General features: G+C 37.5%; 1 pseudogene; it reads left to right on the forward strand.

Annotated features, from left to right (window-relative positions):
• The first annotated feature begins 11,034 nt into the window (after positions 1-11,034).
• Positions 11,035-11,887, forward strand: LOC131515408 (mediator of RNA polymerase II transcription subunit 7-like; annotated as a pseudogene).
• Positions 11,888-17,294: the final 5,407 nt, after the last annotated feature.

A 17,294-nucleotide genomic window follows, 5' to 3' on the forward strand; every position in this document is an offset into this window, starting at 1 on the left:
TGAAATAGCAAAATAAATTCAGTATACAATTTGAAGGAAATAATTTTTATTCTTTTTGAAGAAAATAAAATTTATATTCTTCCCTAAACCTCCATGTATTACCACTAGAATTATTTAAACAATAAATTTGATGAAACATTTGACTAATATTTTCCTTGTTATGATTCCAATATTAGCTCTAATCATCTATAGAGATGTTATTCATGTTATCTTTATTTCAGTATAAAATTCCTTTGGATCCTCTGGAAAGTTAGTAAGAACTGATCATTTTCCACTTATGAAACTATATTTAGCAGAAGAGATTCCTAATTTGAAACTGCGTGTAAAATAAAAACAGCATTACAGTGACATTGAATTCTTTTCAAAATATTTGTTAAGTTTTTTAAAGCATAGTTGAGAATCTTCTCTTCTCATACTGTTTACAATGATAATGCCATAGGAGCAAAGGTTGTGCTTACATCTTGTCTTTTCCCTTTGTTCCTACCTGTTTGGTGAGGGCAGAATAGGGAGTGAGGGGGCAGTGTTTGGAGGGGAAGATGGTTAATGGTTCTGAGTCCCTTGTGAGGTAATTAGAGAGGTATGCCTCTGCACATCTTGGGATTGAGGAAGAATTGATCTTTTTCTGATCTCTTCCATCTCAGATGACTTTTGTATTTTTTATCTTTGGCTATAACCATGATGGCAGATTGATTTGGTAATGCTTAGTATTACCAGGGACACTCTTTAGTAATATTCAAGTAAAGCCAACCATTCTGTCCCTTGCTGGACCATCCTAAAAAAAATAAAATGCTCAATTAAAATTCCCTTGCTCTACAAATACTAACTTTCCTCTTTGCTAGAATCTGAGGATGGTGAGAGAATGTGCTTTGTTAGGGGGCTACTTAGCTCTGAGTTTTATTTTTTATTAAAAAAAAATTTTTTTTTTACATTTATTTATTTTTGACACAGCATGAACGGGGGAGGGGCAGAGAGAGAGGGAGACACAGAATCGGAAGCAGGCTCCAGGCTCTGGGCCATCATCAGCCCAGAGCCCGACGCGGGGCTCGAACTCGCGGACCGCGAGATCGTGACCTGAGCTGAAGTCGGACGCTCAACCGACTGAGCCACCCAGGCGCCCCAGCTCTGAGTTTTAGAATATAAAGATGAAACTAAATTCTACAAGTTCTACTTACCAAGTTCTAGAATCTAGTGGAATCTAGTTCTACAAGTTCTAGACTTCTCTTGTGACATGATGAATACGTAACCCCAACCATCTTATAAATGTGGGTCATTGCATTTATAGGGGAATGCTATTAGAAAAACTATTCAAAGTTTATGTCCTATATAAGATAGCTAAGTATGAAATTTTTGTACACATATGGATAAAGAATTAAACTCAATGGGGAAAAGCAAATGTCTGTTCATTTTATTACTGACCCTTCTTGTCATTCAGGATAAGTCATTTCTCTAGTTTGTGCACTATTTTCCCTTCTGACAAATCATGATAACCTTATAAAGAGGAAAGACCTCTGGAATTAGAACTCTTTTAAAATAACAACTTTTGAACAACTTGAGCAAGTTAGATAATTTTCTGAGCTTCAATTTATCATTAGTAAGTTGATACTTACATTGTACAGATAAAATAAGAGTGGTCTACTATAGCGATTGGTGCAAAGTAGTTTGTTAGTAGACGTTAGTTTTTATTTTATCTACTCCACACATTTTTAGTGGTCCTGACAAAACACATAAGAGAGTGCTTTGGAGATCTAGGATTAATTTTGGATTGATGTATCAATACATAATGGAAACTTGGATCCATTTTTATTCATTTATTCATTCACATATGGATGCAATGATTATTTTGGTTAGAAACAAACTGAACCAAAAATTGGTCAGTCTAGCATTTTCAGCTATATTTACGTTAAAATAAAAAGACAAAAATCATGTGGAAGGGTGACTAAGTTGAATAATAATTTAACTACCTATGGTTTATTCATATAACTTCATTATATGGTATCTAAAAATATTAATCATTAGTTGTTTGCCACCATTTTGTGTGAGGATCTGTCCTTAGTATTAAAAATACTCCCCAAACTATGTATAATCTGGTAGCTTTAGGATCTATTGGTTGAGAAGATGCATAATAAAAAAGCTAGTGAGACTTCTACTTTTCTGTGCATTTGTATTTCAGTTATCTTATCACAGGAGTATATGTACAAGTCTTGTATTTCAGTGCATATTTACTAAAGCTGGGGCTTATTATTGAACATATATAAAGGTAATTTAAAGGCAAAATGGAGAACTGTTTTTATTAGTTTTGTGCAAATATAAACCTACTTTTTCCATGATCTTTAGAAAGTCATGGAAGGAGATTTGAATGCAATAAATTTATTCATCCATTCATTCCCTCATTCATTCTTTCAGAAACTGCTCATAAGCCAAGGTGCTCAGGATGTAATGTGAACTAAAACAGAGATGATCTCCTCATGGTACTTTTGGTGGGAAAGACAATTAACAAACAAAACATTTTATTATATAATTTAGCAATAATAGTAATAGCAAGTAAGTAAGGGTTAAAAGAATGAGAGATGTGTTTGTGTGCAAGTGTGTGTGTGTGTGTGTGAGAGAGAGAGAGACAGAGAGAGACAGAGAGAGACAGAGAGAGACAGAGAGAGAGATTGGCAGGGTTGGGGTGGGGAAATATTTCAGGGAAAATCTAATGAAGTGACCAACATCTAAGCAGTTTAAGTGTTCTGCACCCAATTCCAATATGGTGGTGGGGTTTTCACACCAATAAGCAATTCTTGAACATTAGCTGGGTGTCCTACAATTCAACTCCGTTCTGACCCTATCTACAGGAGATTGCATCAGATTCCACAGATTATGGACTCAGTGACACAAGACTACCTTTCACTTCAAATGCTGAATGGAAGCCCATGTTAGCACCTTTCTCTGACCACCAGTTGTAGATTGAATGTTCCAAGGACTCCCTCCACAGATTCAATTTATTTGCTACAACAGCTCACAGAATTCAGGGAAACATTTTACTCATCAGATTGCCTGTTTATTATAGAAGGATATAACTCAGGAACAGTCATATGTAAGATCTGCATAGGGCAAGGTATGAGGGAAGGACAGGGAGTTTCCATGCTCTCTGAGTGTGCCACAAGCTCATCAACTGAGAAGCTCTCTGAACCCTGTCTTTTTGGGGTTTCGTGGAGCTTTTGTTACATAGGGATGGTTGATAAAAGCAATGGCCATTCCTTCTCCTGGAGGAGAATGGCCATCTCCTTCTCCCTTCCTGGAGGTTGGGTGTGAGACTGAAAGTTCCAACCTTTTAATCACATAACTCCATTAGCAGCAGCCCCTATCCTTAGGTGTAGTCCCAAAGTCACCTCATTAACACAACAAGATACATGAATTTCTCTCATCCCTTCAGAAATTCCAAGGGTTTGAGCAGACCTGTGCCAGGGAGAGGTTGAATATCAAATACATATTTCTTATTATAAATCAGAATACCACAGTCCACCTCCTAGTCTTTGAGAAAAGATCCCTTAGAGCAAAAACAGTCATAAAACCCAAAAGATACTGGCATATTACTAGAATCTCATTCAGTCATTAATCACTATTCCAGTTCATCATCATATCTTATGGAAATGCCTAGGGCAAGACCACTCAGGTTTGCAGGCTTCCATTCCACCTTGTCAGGTTCCAAAAGCAAAAGTGGTCTCAGTCATAATATGGCTTACCCTTTCAGGCGTCTGGTATCATCAAGTTAAAGGAAAATATCATCTCTTGCTCTGAACCTCTTCCAAGGTGTTAATGTAATAATAAATTTCCCTCATTACATAACCCCATACTCATTTCTTTCTTATGAATCATCCCTGTTTCCAACATTTGTGGTTGCAACCCTGGTCCTGTGACCAATACATGAGGTAGTGGGGGAAAATGTTGAGGTGATGTGGGGAAGAAGATTTAAAAACTATGATTGTTATACTGGAGTCCTCCCAGCTTTGGAAAGATTTGCATTGTCATACTAGCATCCTTCCCCACCCGTACCTCCCCAGATCTACCAGAAAAAAATCAAATCCGGTGGGGTACTTTTTAGTGAGCGCACAACTTGTGAAGGTGTGTAAACCAGCACTTTGTTGGTATCTCTTATTTTAGACAAGCAGTGTTTTAATTGCTTACTCCAATTCTCTAACTACCACTCTGTGGAGGATAGCTCTTTGTCTATTGTTGGATTTCATGGACTGTAAAGTGTGGTCTTTGGTCTAAGGAAATGACAGTTGGCCATTACAACTGGTGTGATATCTTTTGTTTGGTTCTTTTATTGTACTCTGAGCATGTGTCTCTGTCCACTGGGTCAGCAAAGCCCAACGTTAAGCCAGTATCTATTCCTGTCAAAATCCATTTGTAGCCCTCAAGGCTACCAGTAGCAGTCTGATTCACCAGCTATGATCAGGGCCTTCCCACAAGGGAATCTGACACATAGCCATCTGCAGTCTCTGCCTCTCTTGTTAGACAGAACAGTTCTTATTGCCATGTGGTGTCTCAGGGAAGCAAGAGGACTCTAATTAGATTTAGCCCATCTCTGTACTACTGCCATACCCCCATATCCACTTATTTCAAGGACCCACATTGCTGCCTCAGGGGAGCATGTTGGATATCTGCTGTCAATTCCAGTCACTTTCCAAACCTAGAAAGTAGTTCTTCTAATAGGCATCCACCTGTCCTGCTTTAACACACTCCACTAATTTCCATAGAGCCATGCTCCATAAGGTCATCCCTTTAATAGGCCAGGTTTCCATTGCCCCTCTGCCCAGCCATATGGCCATCCCACTGACCACTGCCCATGAGTCAGTAAAAACCCAAACATATGGTCTTTTCCCAGTGTTCAGTCCTTCTATCACCACTAGGAAAACAGCACACCAAGCTGACCTTTCTTACCTTCTTCAATCAGAGTGGTGGATTTACAAACAAGATGTTGTTGTTCATTCACTTGGGAACTGCCAGCCACAAACAAAGAAGCTCTTCGTCAGTCAGTCCAGAGCTCTTATAAATATTGCCTAAGCAACAAAAGAATCCAGAAGTTCCTCTCACACAGTTCCAGAGTCCATCCTGGAGAAAAGAAGCTTCCTGCCCACGAGTATCTCTCTTGCATTCTCCTCACAGCAAGATTATGTATAAACGATTTCCATATTATTATGGAACTTTTCTGGGTACTGCCATCCCCATTAGAGCGTTTCTCCAACATCATCCTAGACGTGGCTATTTCAGATTTCAAAATTGCTTTCGTTTTCAGTCATTGGGGTAGCTTCCATTAATGCCTGATAGCAAGGTAGTAAATGCCACTCAAGTGGAAATTCTCTAATTCAAAGCCCCAGTGGCCATCCCTGGAAGGTGCTCATGGGCATTTGTTCTAAATTAATGTTGAGGTTCCATATAAAGCTATCACACAGAGAATTTGTATCTACCCTTGTTCCAGGTATTATTCCACACTGTGTGGGCTTGGGTAATCTTACTCATTTTCATTTAGCATGTCCAATAAACGTCATTTGAAGGGCTAATTTACATGTCTTCTGTTTTATAATACTAGATGGGGGAAATATTCTCCAGTCAGATACAGTCTCCATCTCCATAATATAATAAGGTAGAAGATATACAACCACTTCACATAAAGCCAGTTCAAACTTGTCAATTCTTCTGCAAACATTTATCTTAATTCCATCAAACCTTACATTCCTAAATGTGTCTTCCTTTAGGACTTCAACAAGTTTTGGTTTTACAATACTAGGTCAGGGGATTGTTCCCCAGTATAACAGAATATCCATTCCCTTAATACATGCACGCAAAGGAGACACAACTTCCTTATATAAAACTTGCTTAAACATTCTTATTTTCATAATCTTATCAACCAATCAGTCTAATTATAGTTCTAGTCAGGGCTTCCCCAATGGGCTTTGAGACCACAGTTCCTGGGACTTCTGTGGTCAAGGAGTCCTGGAAACTTATTTTCTCCACCCCCGACCATTTTACCTATTCTTGTGCAAATGGTTTGAGTCCCCAGGGAGGGGTTGAGCCTGGTGACTCTGGCCTTTTTTATCAGTCCTTTCCTTAATTAGTCTGCCCAATCACTGCCCCAAGCGATTGATTACTCCTCAAATTTCTCATAGTAATTTCTACCTTCAAATTTTTAAGATTTCTTCAACCAAGGATATATACATCCAACTTATATTTGGCCCTATAATGTTGGGAGACCAGCAGGCAGTCCCTTTGGCAGCAAGTATTAAAAACTTTGTTTTAGGGGCGCCCGGGTGGCTCAGTCGGTTAAGTGTCCAACTTCAGCTCAGGTCACCATTCATGGTCCTTGAGTTCGAGCCCTGTGTCAGCCTCTGGGCTGATGGCTCAGAGCCTGGAGCCTGCTTCCGATTCTGTGTCTCCCTCTCTCTCTGCCTCTCCCCCGTTCATGCTCTGTCTCTCTCTGTCTCAAAAATAAATAAACGTTTAAAAAAATTTTTTAAAAACTTTGTTTTAAACTCATCAAGTCTGTTTTATTTATCCCTGATGGCAATGCTTCCTTAACTCCTTAGAACACAATCTTTCTTTGACTGGTAAACAATGTCTCTCATACCCTTCAGTATTAAATGTGGTGTTCTTTGTGAAACCTCTCCAGGATTCCTAGATAGTTAGTAACCCCCACCCTCTATGTTTCTAGACACACCCCCCACTCTGTTTTTCCTTCACATTTTATTATCATTAACTGATAACAACCCTGTCTTTCTTAAAGGATACAAGCACTATTAGGGCAGAAACCATTTCATTTATCCTCGTGTTCACAGCACATACCATACTGTCTGTCTTATAGCATCGGTTCAATTAATGTCTAGTGACATAGAAAAGGAGAGAAGGAAGAAATAAAATGCAAATAAATGTAAAATGTAGAGGAAACATAGTACCAAAACTGTTAGTGTAAGTGGATATTGTTGGCTTCTTTATAGAGGATATTAGGTTATATTGTAAAGTGGTTTCATGTTTTATCCCTTGTAATACAAAACCCCTAAATGTCAGATATTAGAGGGAAAGATTTATACACAGCTGAAATGATACAGAGAGTACTGGTTAAAAAACAAAACAAAACAAAACAAAACACTACATATAAATAGCTCCTTTTTTATAATGTTGTCCAGGGTTGACTGTTGCTTTTAAGGCTGATCTGGGCAATGCTGCGTGGAGTCAGTTTTCATCTTAGTAGATGATGAGAGCATCATGTATGTAGCGGCCACAGGCGAGCAGCCCCCAAGGGCATCACTTGGCATATTGATATTCTGAATTAAAAGATACTGAAGAAACAGCCAGTACCAGAAGAAAGAACACTCTGACAGCCCCTTTGTCTCCAAAAAGCAGAAGATAAATCTCCATGTCAAAGGAACTATTCCAGTACCAGAGATAAAGAGACATCCTTATCACGTAGATAGAGAATTCAGAGTTGAGAAGCCCATATTGATAAACCATGTACTTGTACTAATTTACTACTGCAGCTCAAATGCTATTTAGATTTTTTGCCAGTCCAAGCTCCCAACATAAGTCACCTTTGCTCTGTCAGTTTCTCACAGATTTATTGTTTCTTGGTCTAAAATATATCAAAACTGCATGCCTTGGCCATTTCTTTAGGTCTCAATTCCATTATTAGGCCTCTGTGTACATATAATTAAATTTTGTTCTTTATTGCTATTAATCTGTCTCATGTCAATTCTTAGACTAGCTAGAAGAACCCTGAGAGAATAAGAATAATTTTCTTCCCCAACCTGTGACTATTATATTAATTATGAAGTCCAAACCCTATTTATTTAAGTATGAAAAAACTGAGGAGTTAAGTGACATACCTATATTCCTTATTCTTTTTAAAAATGTTTATTTATTTATTTTGAGAGAGAGAGAGAGAGAGTGGGAGAGGGGCAGAGAGAGAAGGAGAGAGAGAGAAAATCCCAATCCCATGATCTGAGAGTCCCAGTCCCCATGACTTGAGCTGAAATTAAGAGTCAGATGCTTAACCTACTAAGCCACCTGGGCACCCCACTATGTTCCATATTGCTAAGATAATTTGGTTCTATACAAAGCTGGGAGACCCCTGACCTCCATCTTCTTTTGAGGTTCCTTCTAGAAAATATTATAAACTCCTAACTCCCTAACATGAGATACAAAGAAGTTTAAAACATGATTGCTTCCCAGGGTTGAATTTACCTCAGTCTGGATGCCAAATTGTACATCTGGAGTTGAGACTTGCAATCTTTAAACAATTTGTTTATTTTTACACTTGTGTAATGCTTTGACAAGAAAGTTGCAGGGAGAGAATTCACATTATAGAAAGGAAAGGGAAATCGAGTGCAAAAAGCCTAGAAGAGAATGAAAAAAAAAATTGTGACAGTAGGAATTTGCCCTATTGTTTCTATAGTCTTTATATTTTTTTGTAAATTGTCCTTTGGTTAATTGCCTGAAGTTAAAAAGCAATAAAATAGGGGCACCTGGGTGGCTCAGTGGGTTAGGCGACTGCCTTCAGCTCAGGTCATGATCTCACAGTTTGTGAGTTTGAGCCCGCGTCGGGCTCTGTGCTGACAGCTCAGAGCCTGGAGCCTACTTCAGATTCTGTGTCTTGCCCTCTCTCTACCCCTCCCTTGCTCATGCTCTGTGTCTCTCTGTCTCTCAATAATAAATAAAGGTTAAAAATTTAAAAAAAAAGCAATATAATAAATGTTAAACAAGAAGGTATCTAGGTGAGTTGACAATAATTCCAAGCTTTGCCTTGGGCTGACAGAAGAGAAAAATGAGAGACATGGAATTGCATAGAGGTCGAGATAAAGATAGATAGTTGGGGGAATAAAGGAGAGGTGGAGGACTAGGATGAGTGAGAGCTGACACTCTTTTGCCTCTCCTATTGGCATTAACCCAACAATTGCATGTCATTCATTTTTCTATGTATACCCATGGTGCCCCCTGACCCTAAGACTATAAACCTCCTACCTGGTGGTGCCCCATTCCCCGTGATCATAAATTGCTACTCCTTACTTTCATCTGAAACTTCCAGTTCTGCAGGTAAACTAAAAACCAGTAAGAGATGATGCTTGGTCATAGCAACAAGATTTATTAAGCTACTTTCACGTAGACAGAAATCTCTTTAAAATAAAAATAATAATAATTACTAATACAGAATTAGCAATTATTTTTTAAGTTTAAAGAGACTTCTATAATCAGCAATTATTACTGATCAAATTAATTCATGAATGAATTGATGAATATGGTGGTCCATATGTGCCTGACATCATTCAAAAGACTGCTTATAAACCACATGGGCCCTGCTCCCAGGCAGTGCTTGGCACAGAGTAAGGAAGCCATAACTATTGGAGGAGTGACTAAATTTAGTGACAAAAGCTTGAGACTCTATTGTCACAATCCTGTCATTAAGTAACAAAGAAAAGGAAAAATATATGAGGAAAAGAACTAAAGGGAAAAAGGGGAAAGGCCAAAAAGAAGGCAAATATACACTGAGAAAGTGATATTTTGGAACAATGCACTGTCTACTCTTGAGCACATATCACTTTCCTATTCCCAGCACTACCTGCCCTGATACATACTGTATCTTCTTAAAGTTCAAATAATTATTGAAATTCTTTGCAATTATTGAAATAATTCCAAGTTAATAATTTGATTACTATAAAATGTGATTATTCAGAAATTTAATGGCTGACACTTTTAACAAGCCTTTTCAAATTTACCTCTCATTCTTGATCTCATGAAGCTTTATTGTTTGGATATTTAGAATTCCATGAAAAAAATGCTGCTATAATTTGAATAAAATGCCTAACTGATTTAAGTTGCAATAAAATATTTTTATTCTGGGCTTTGGTCATTATGCTCAGACCTAAGCTAGAGGAAGAAAGCATGGTAGATGAAGGAAAGAAGAAAGGCTTGATTTATTCTATAAAATAAGAGAGACTGTTGAAAGTGGAATAGCATGATATTAACTAATTTGAGGTATAACTGCAGATGAAGTTTTGGGGTGATGGTGGGATGGTCTGGAGCCGACAGCCAAGAAGGAATTCTTAAATAAGTCTTTGGTGTAAAAAGGTGCTTTCATTAAAGCATGGGGTCAGGACCCATGGGCAGGAGGAGCTACACTGGGGTCATGACAGGTTAACTCATTATAAACCCCCAGATTGGGAGGGGGTCAGAGATAGAGTAAGTCTCTAAGGTATTTTGGAAGCAAGGTTTCTAGGACATTGAGGGGCTAGCTGTTGGTAGGGAAATGCCGTTTATTACCATTTAATAAAACCTCAGTCATGAGACCCTTCAGATGTATATCAGGGGGCCATAAGCTTGCAGTATGATTGCCAGCCTGTATCTTGGGGTAGTTGAGATAAAGGAAGTAGACTTACAGGATCCTCGAGGTTGGGATTATGTTAAGCTAAGATTCTCTTTTGTCCCTAGCAAAGTGTCCTCATTGAGGCAACTGGGCTTTTAGAGAGCGGTCACTCTGCTGGTTTCAAGGACTTGCCAGTGGGCTATCAGCAGTAAGGGAATTAATTTTTCATTTGCCTAAGTTTCCCACATCACCCTGGCAAGCAACTAAACCCCTTTTCTTTGTTCTTGGGTAGCCAGGAGTGTCCAAGGAATATCACACATATTCCATGGCAGGGTTGGGATGGGGGATACTCCCTCATCAACTGCCATATAAAGAATGAATCAGGAGGTGGAGGACAAGGATGAAAGCAGAGACCAGGTAGAGGTTTATTTCAGTGACAGGCCATGAGATGATAATGGCTTCTTGTAGGTTTATAGCAGTGGAAATGGAAGAAAATGGATTAAACTGAGAATGATTTTGCAGGGAAAGCCAACATGATTTACTGATAGACTAGAGGTGGGATGTGAGTAAAAGAAAGGAATTTTTAAAAACACCAGTGGCTTCTTTTTGGAAGAGGAGGCCAGAGTTAGATGTTGGCAGGGAGGCCAAGGCCCCTACCAGTGTAAACAGAGAGCTGGGGTTTAGGCTGTTCCACAATGGGTGAACCAGAGCCAGTGAGTGCCCCTCCACTCCCTCTGAGGCAGTACATCAAGGAGTGTACAGATGAAAATATTCAGGAAGGCCTAAGCATCAGGCCTATACTTACAATAAAAAAATAGTTGGAAGATGTTAAGCAACCAGTTCCAATGTGATGATCTTATCATCTGCCCTGCAGAAAGTTAGGACAATAAACAGTTTCATCCTATACAGTTTGGTCACAAGAATAAGCTGAGAAAACTCAATATGTCTATCCTTATTAATTTCTTAGACTTCATAGACTTTATTTATGTATGTATGTATGTATGTATGTACGTAATTTTTAAGGAGGCTTCATGCCCAGCACAGAGCCCAACATGAGGCTTGGAAATCAGGACCAATCCTGAGATCAAGACCTGAGCTGAGATCAAGAGAAGGACGCTGAACTAAGTCACCCAGGTGCCCCAGACCTCTTAAATATTTTGATATGGAGTCCTGGGAATATAAAATGAGAAGAGAAAGCTAGAAGATCTTAAGCTGCTTTTTGTACTAATGCATAGGACTCCATCAAGAGAGACCTTGAGAATTACAAGGAAGGTGAAGAAATGCTAATGCCTTGAAATAGTTAAGATGTTTCAAAAGCATCTACAATGAGTCATTGAGATGACACAGTTGGTTGGCTTCTTTGCCTGATGATTTGCCCCATTCAGAAGCAGATATGTGAGTAAAAACTGAAGCAAGAGATGTTGATGATAGCAACATTTGAAGTGGTCAGAATGACCTACAGAGAGAAAATGTATTTTGTCTGGAGAGACCAAATGATAAAGATGCTGCTTTGTGTACATAATTGATGCAATGAATGAAAGACAGTGAAGGATGTTTCTTTTTCTTCTTGCTTTTCTTTTTTTCTTTCAGTAAATAGCATCGTACATCAGCTAATTTGCTTTTGGACAGCCTTAAAAGAGTTATCACCAGAAGTCATGTAAATGGCTTGAGTCTCCAACTTTTTGAATCACGAGATGTCACAGGCAGTAATTTCATTTTATGGCAAGCGTAACCAAATGAATGCACCTGCATTAGTGCAATCACCTTAAAAACCACAGTATTTGCTGCTATTGTATGGAACATTTCTGTTTTTGGAGTTGAAATATAACATTGAAGATATTCTCAGTAACAGCAAGATTCCATCCTTGAAAAGTAGATTTGTCATTTGCTTTAAGAATGAGAGATAAATAAAGGATATCACGCTATATAAATGTGAAATAATAGTAATAAAAAAAGCAATATCTGTCTACTTTTCAGTCTGAGGCAGAGCACCCCAGGAAGGAACAGACTGGGATGAGGTAGAGTAGCACAGTGGAGAGCAAAGGATGATGGACTTAGAGCTGAGAGGCAAGAAATTGATAACAGGCACACACCTTATTTGGGATGTCTACTCTGTTTACACCATGTTGGATAACAATCCTTCCCTCTTCAAAAGTCAATGCTTTCTGTTTCTTATTGTCGCTTGGCATACTACATAGGTTTTTGTTGGTCTGCTTAATGCCTGTTTCACAAGAGTGGAATACTGACATGATGTTGTCATCACAGGTCTGGAACGTGCCGGTCTTCAACAAATATTAATTAAACCAATGATCATTGCAGTTGAACTTTTCACATTTTACTGTCTTAAAATACTTCTTTTGTGAATTTTCTATTGCTATCTTTGAGTATTTGTCCAGCTTTTATTGTTTGTTTGAATGATTTATATATGCAAGGTATCTAACCTTTTTAGTATTTGCAGAGAAAATTTTTTTTCTTAGTTTTACATACTTTTTATTTTTTGTTTTTCCTTTTGTGTTCTTGTTTTTTTTTTTTTTTTTTTTTTAGTAATTATACCTTGAGCTTTCACATGGTCAAATATAATATTCCCCTCTTTTGTGACTTCTTCCATTACCTTTATACTTATAAACATCTTCCCGATTAAAAAAAATTTTTTTTTAAGTTTATTTATTTATTTTGAGAGAGAGAGCAAGTAGGGTAGGGGCAGAGGTAGAGGTAGAGAGAGAATCCCAAGCACGCTCTGCACTGTCAGCACAGAGCCTGATGCAGGGTTCAAAGTCATGAAATCATGACCTGAGCTGAAATCAAGAGTTAGATGCTTAACTGACTGAGCCACCCAAGCACCCTAACATCTTCCCCATTTTTTTTTTTTTCAACATTTTTTATTTATTTTTGGGACAGAGAGAGACAGAGCATGAACGGGGGAGGGGCAGAGAGAGAGGGAGACACAGAATCGGAAACAGGCTCCAGGCTCCGAGCCATCAGCCCAGAGCCTGACGCGGGGCTCGAACTCACGGACCGCGAGATCGTGACCTGGCTGAAGTCGGACGCTTAACCGACTGCGCCACCCAGGCGCCCCTCATCTTCCCCATTTTAATGGCACATATTCATCATGTGTACATTTATTGTTTTTTTATTATGACATTTAAATTCTTTCTCTAGAATGTATTTTAGTGTGTAATATGAAAAGTATGTGACAAGCCTTGTTAAAATTATATTTGTTTCTAATAAATTGAATCATAAATTCAATTAACATTTTGTTAGGTATTTATTCACCAGGAATACTATTGATTGGTTGATTGATTGATTGTGTAATTGACACCATTGTTTGTTTCAGGTGTACAATGTAGTTATTTGATAATTGTATGCTGCAAAATGATTACCATAGTAAGTTTGTCATCATACATAGTGACACATTTTTGTTTTCTTGTGGTAAGAACTTTCAAGATCCACTGTCTTAGCTGATTTCAAATAAGCAATACAGTATTATTAGCTATAGTAACTATGCTGTGCATTATATCCTCATGACCTATTCATTTTACAACTAAAAAATTGCACCTTTCACCCCTTTCACCAGTTAGTTGTGTCCTCCCCTAGCCCTGCCTTAGGCAACCACCAACCTGTGGTTCATTTAAAAAAATATATTTTAGATTCTACATATAAATAAGATAACATGGTATTTGTAATTTTTGTCTGACTTATTTCACTTGGTGTAATACCCTCAAAGTCCATTCATGTTTTTGCAAATGGCGAGATTTCCTTCTTATTAATGACTAAATACTATTCCATTGTGTATATTTACCATATTTTCTTTATCCATTCACTCATCAATGGACATTTAGGTTGTTTAAATACCTTGGCTATTGCAAATAATGCTATAATAAACATAAAGATGCATATATCTTTTCGTTAGTGTTTTCATTTTCTTTGGATAAACACCCAAAGGTGGTATACCTATTTTTAATTTTTGAGGAACCTCCATACTGTTTGCCATAATGGCTGCACCGATTTACATTCTCAACAACAGTGCATGAGGCTTGCCTTTTTTTTCACATCCTTGAAAACACTTGTTATTTGTTTTCTTTTTGGTGATAGATTCTAATAGATGTGAGGTTCTATCTCATTGTGCTTTTGATATGAATTCCCCTGATGATTAATGATGTTGGGTGTCTTCTCATGTACTTATTGGCTATCTCAGAAATATTAAGTGACAGCTATCTACTAGATAAACACAGAGATAATGCAAAATATATGCCTTTTTTAAGTTACAGGTTAGTAGGTGAAATAGTAATAAAATATATAGGTAACAGTAATATATTTGCTAATTTATTTTCTAATAAATAATATTAAATCTTATCAAATGTCTTTTAGAATTACACCTGTATTTTTCTTTGGACCTATTATATGATGTTAATTGTTTTTAAAATAATAAGCCATCTTTATTTTCCTCTTGGTATCAATGCCTCCATTTTCACTGTTGTTACTGTTTAACACATTCCTTGCTTTAATTTGGTGGTATTTTATTTAAGATTTAATATTCATAAGTGAGTTCACTTTTGTGGAGGGAGTTTTGTGTGAGTAAAAGAGACAGAAAATAAACAATATAAATGACATAGAGATTAAAATAATGTTCTTGGAAACTAAAATCATCACATGGTTTAACAAACTGCATCATAATGTTGCATTTGCATGTGTACACATAACAGTGATTTGGCGCAAACTGATGGGAGATATCATTCTAGGAAGACAGTCAAGGACCAGATCACAGATATTTATATCATTTTAAGGAGTTTTTTTTTTGAGAGAGAGAGAGAGAGGCAGAAAGAGATGGAGACACAGAATCCGAAGCAGGCTGTAGGCTCTGAGCTGTCAGCACAGAGCCCAATGCGGGGCTCGAATTCATGAATGAGAGCCAAACTCATGACCTGAGCCAAAGTCAGATACTTTACTGACTGAGCCTCCCAGGCATCCTTTAAGGAGGTTTTAATGGCTTTATCAGAGAAATAATATAATAAGTTGTATGTCTTGGAAAAATCACTTTAGCAGAATTATGGGGACAAATAAGAAAGGTTGTGGTTATTTAATATTTTCATAGTCTAGATTAGAAAATATGAATGCTTGAACTATTTGTCATTGGGGATGGAACTAAGGGGATGGAAAAAGACAATAAGGACATTCAACAGAACATGGGCATAACCGAATATGGAAGGTGAGTGGCAATGAGAGAGGTAACCAGGGTAAACATAAGATTTTCATTTGCTTACTGCTAACCACTGAGATAAGCAATACAGATGAAGAGGAGTATTGATAAGGGGAGAAATTGGGCTTGAATCAGAGATGCTTATGCAACATCTAGATGGAACTGTCCAGTAAGCATTATAAACTTGCATTTCAGGGAGGGATACAAACTTGGAGTCGTAAAGCAATTAGTCGAGGTTATGCAGATGGTAAAGGCAGCCCTGGGACAATTTATATTTTGAGAAGAGATGTAAAAATAGAATGGTAGGGAAATGCATATATAGGATAAAATTGAAGTAGAGAATTGAGATAAACAAGGAAAAGCAAGAGAGATTGGTGGCCTGAAGGGCAAAGGGGGTAACAAAGGTTTAAGAAGAAAGGAAGTGATCAGTAATCTTACAGATACCAGAACTTCATGAATATGAAGGGAATAAATGTCTTGAATTAAGGAAATTGGATGTCAATTATAAATTATTTTGTACTGTAGACATTTCTTAATTTCATTTACTTACCAATATTTAATCAATAGAAAAATCACAATAAGCCTGATTCAAAGCTGTCATGTTGGTTTGGCAAAATGTAGCTTAATAACCTTTAATGACAAAATGCCACATTTCCTGTGGATTCTTTTTTGATCCTCACATTCGTTCTATTACAAAAATTTCCCTTTGCTGGATAATAGATATAAGATCAAGCATATTTTGGCTTTCTAGGAACCAAGAGCTACCTTCACTGGCTATAAGCAAATGAGTAGGAGTGTCATGGTCAAATCTGGGATGGAAAGGAGATTGAGGTTGAAGTCCTTTAGTGACTTCCAAGAAACACACAAAAATCACCCCCACAGGGAAGGAAAGAGGTTACCTTTCTTGTGATTCTGCCTGATGACTTAAAGTCAAATGCTACATGCAGCCCTGTCATCCTAAATTTGATTTCCTGAAGTCTGCCACAGATTAAAAAAAAAAAAAAATCTGCATCTTATGATGGAAGTAAAGTGTCTTGAAAAATGGCACCGCTTTCTTACTTGTACAAAGGTTTCATACGGCCCATCAGTCACTTTAGTCTTACTTCAGTCTGTGACCTAGAAACACAAGGATTATGTATAGATCTCATTCAAATTTAGACATCTCAAGAAGGAATGTCAAAGCTGAAGAATGAAAGTTTGCTATGGTTTTCTTTGCCATTGCAGGCCCTCTATTTGTAAAGCTTGAATATCTTTCAGTTTTATGGCATCCAATCACAATCATTTTCACTATTGTAATGAAGGCTGACACAAAGCTGGGTCCAATATTTTTCAGTATAATAAGAAAGAAGGTCATTAGATAAAGAAAAGATGTTTTGTTCTTTTTGGTTTCACCAAACAATATTTCACATGAATTTTCTGTTTTCACACATGAATGATTTTTACTGGCTCTAATATTCCATTCTCTAGATTCGAAGTTTATGAAAATACTGTATTAAAGACAAAAATATGTGACAGAGGTTGAATGTGGTCCACAAGCCTAAAATACTTACTATCTTGACCTTTACAAAAAGTTTTTCAGCTCCTGCTGTAGATGGACCATAATGGTCTTTAACCAGTTTATTCTTTTTTTTATTATTTAAATTTTTTAATGTTTATTCAGAGAGAGAGACAGAGACAGAGACAGAGTGTGAGAGGAGGAGGGGCAGAGAGAGAGGGAGACACAGAATCCGAAGCAGGCTCTGAGCCATCTGCATAGAT

The sequence above is a fragment of the Neofelis nebulosa genome, chromosome 6 (genome assembly GCF_028018385.1).
Source record: "Neofelis nebulosa isolate mNeoNeb1 chromosome 6, mNeoNeb1.pri, whole genome shotgun sequence".
Classification (NCBI taxonomy): Eukaryota; Metazoa; Chordata; class Mammalia; order Carnivora; family Felidae; genus Neofelis; species Neofelis nebulosa.